General features: G+C 53.9%; 1 pseudogene; it reads left to right on the top strand.

The window, feature by feature from the left end:
• Positions 1–2,500, top strand: part of LOC143364375 (large subunit ribosomal RNA) — a 7,098-nt pseudogene that overhangs the window by 2,506 nt on the left and 2,092 nt on the right.

Here is a 2,500-nt window from a genome sequence, read left to right as displayed (position 1 = left end):
CTGCGAGGCTTCCGTCTTGAACGGTCGTCCTCTTCGGCCGCCATTCAACGCTCAGCTCAGAACTGGCACGGACTAGGGGAATCCGACTGTCTAATTAAAACAAAGCATTGCGATGGCCCCCACGGGTGTTGACGCAATGTGATTTCTGCCCAGTGCTCTGAATGTCAACGTGAAGAAATTCAAAAAAGCGCGGGTAAACGGCGGGAGTAACTATGACTCCCGAACAACCGGAGTCATAGCCTGCGTTGCGGACTTCACCCCGAGGTGTTAGGCTCTATATGGCCTCTCGCCTTTGACAAATGGGGGTAGAGCAACCGTTTCCCAAGGCGGGGCTGATAGCCCTGCAATGGGTTAAGGAGAGGCGTTGCCGTGGAAGATCACTATTTATGTGACTATCCTAAGGGTTTAACGGGTAAGGTGGACCCACCACCGAATCCCCCCGGCTTGGGTGAAATTCCCTGCCGGGCCGCACGTCGCGGAAGTCGCAGACGGAAGAGCGCGCACCACTCGTGGGAGGACGCCGGACCGACCCTTTGGTTAGCGGGGGGGGGGGGGCTGCCCCCTGTGAACGTCAGCCACAAGCGTCGCGATCACTGGTGGAGGACCGGATCGTCAGAGTGGGGGGAGCTGCGGATAGCGCTCCCCAAGCAGGGAGAATGATGGTCTGCACTGTTGCTCCTGGTCGGGTTTAACGATCGGGAGTAACAACCATCATTCTCTTTAGGTAGCCAAATGCCTCGTCATCTAATTAGTGACGCGCATGAATGGATTAACGAGATTCCTTCTGTCCCTATCTACTGGGTCTTATAAGCGTCAGGGACTTATATCATGGTATAACCCTGACGCACCAACCCCTCCTTCACGTGGTAGGACCTGGACACCTTCGGGTGACTAACGGGGCTCTGGTAAGAGAGTTCCTGCGAGAGTTCTCGCCATGCGACAACCGCAGCTCTGGGAAGAGAGCTCTTGCGGAGTTGTCGCATGGCGGGGACCGCGGCTCTCAGAGAGCTCTGCGTGAGTTGTCGCTCTGCGACAACCGCGGCTCTCTCATTAAGAGAGGTCTGGCGGAGTCATCGCTTTGCGATGACCGCGGCTCTCAGGGAGCCCATGCGTGTGTTATCGTTCGCGATAACCGCGGCTCTCACCCGGAAGACTCCCCTCTGCCGCGACGACCCACCGGATACATCCGGTGGTATGTTGCAGAACGGGAGAAACGGGGGGCTTACCTTAACCGGTCGGCCTAACGGGGAGGCGAACCCCTTGAACAAACCCTTAACCTCTAAGCTGAGAACGCGGCGAAAGAGGTCCTGTGCTTACACGGGCGGTCGGTGGGTCCATCGACCATTAGCGCAAGCCTCAGGATACCAGGCGAAACCTGAGAGTAAAAGCCTTCTCCCCGGAAAGGGCGTAACCCGGGGAGCGACCGTCTTTCGTCCCAACTCGTGGGAACAAATATGAATACTGACCATAACACAAAAAACAAATCGAAGAAGAAGGGAGCAAAGAAAGGAAAAGGGAAGACGGAGGCAAGACTGGAACAACTACAGAGATACAAAGAACACGGCAGAGCCCTCAAGGAATGGGAGGACGAAATGGACTCAGGCGATTCTTACTCGGAACTGGAGTCCGATGAGATCGACCTGCACACGGTCCTTAACCTGATAAGGAATAAAGGCAAAAGTAGCAAGGGGGCAACCCCAGAAAATAACAGAAAACGAGTCAACAGTGCTCGCTCTAGCGGCTCGTATGACGAGCTGCACAAGAGCAAAGACCTCAAAATGGAGGAACCACAAAGCGATAACGAAGTGGGACAAGGCCCGCCCCGGCCCCGGCTCGGGGGCGAAGAAATTATCACCCCCTTCGAGAGGATGCGAAGGTTCTTAAAATCCTTAGAACTGACGCAAACACAATTAAGGACAGGAGAACAGATCCTCGATAGCATAATCGAGGCAGTAGAGGAAGAGCAGTTGCATGGAGCAATGCTCAAGTCAGAACTGGACAAGAAAAACAGAGAGCTCCAGGATAAACTCAAGGCACAAGCAGAACAGCTGACTCTGCAAAACAAAGTCAGCGAGATGTCAGCTAAGCTGGACAGTCTCATGTCTGAGAGAGGCCGCGGCAAAGAGGCTCAACCCTCCAAACCGATGCTCTACTCAGACATCATCAAAGCAAACCGAACAACAAGGCAAGTGGCAAAGAAGACTGCCGTTAAGGAGTCGAAGCCAGTAGCGGCTATCTACCCCGCAAAGGGCAGCAAAATAAAAACAAGCGAAGAGACCAAGAAGCTCCTGTCGGATTACATTAATCCGACAGAGCAGAAAATAAGGATCCGAAGTCTGAGGAAACTCGGAAACTCCGGAATCCTTATCGAAACGGACACGGCTGGGGACCTTGACCAAGTCCTCAGCAACAAGGAACTACTCAATCGAGTAGAAATTGGCCCTCTCCCCAAGAGGAGACCAAAAATAATAATATTTGGAATCCCCTCGGAGGCATCCGA

This window comes from Halictus rubicundus, unplaced genomic scaffold (assembly GCF_050948215.1).
Source record: "Halictus rubicundus isolate RS-2024b unplaced genomic scaffold, iyHalRubi1_principal scaffold0504, whole genome shotgun sequence".
In the NCBI taxonomy this organism is placed as follows: domain Eukaryota; kingdom Metazoa; phylum Arthropoda; class Insecta; order Hymenoptera; family Halictidae; genus Halictus; species Halictus rubicundus.
This window is presented reverse-complemented; position numbering and strand designations above follow the sequence as displayed.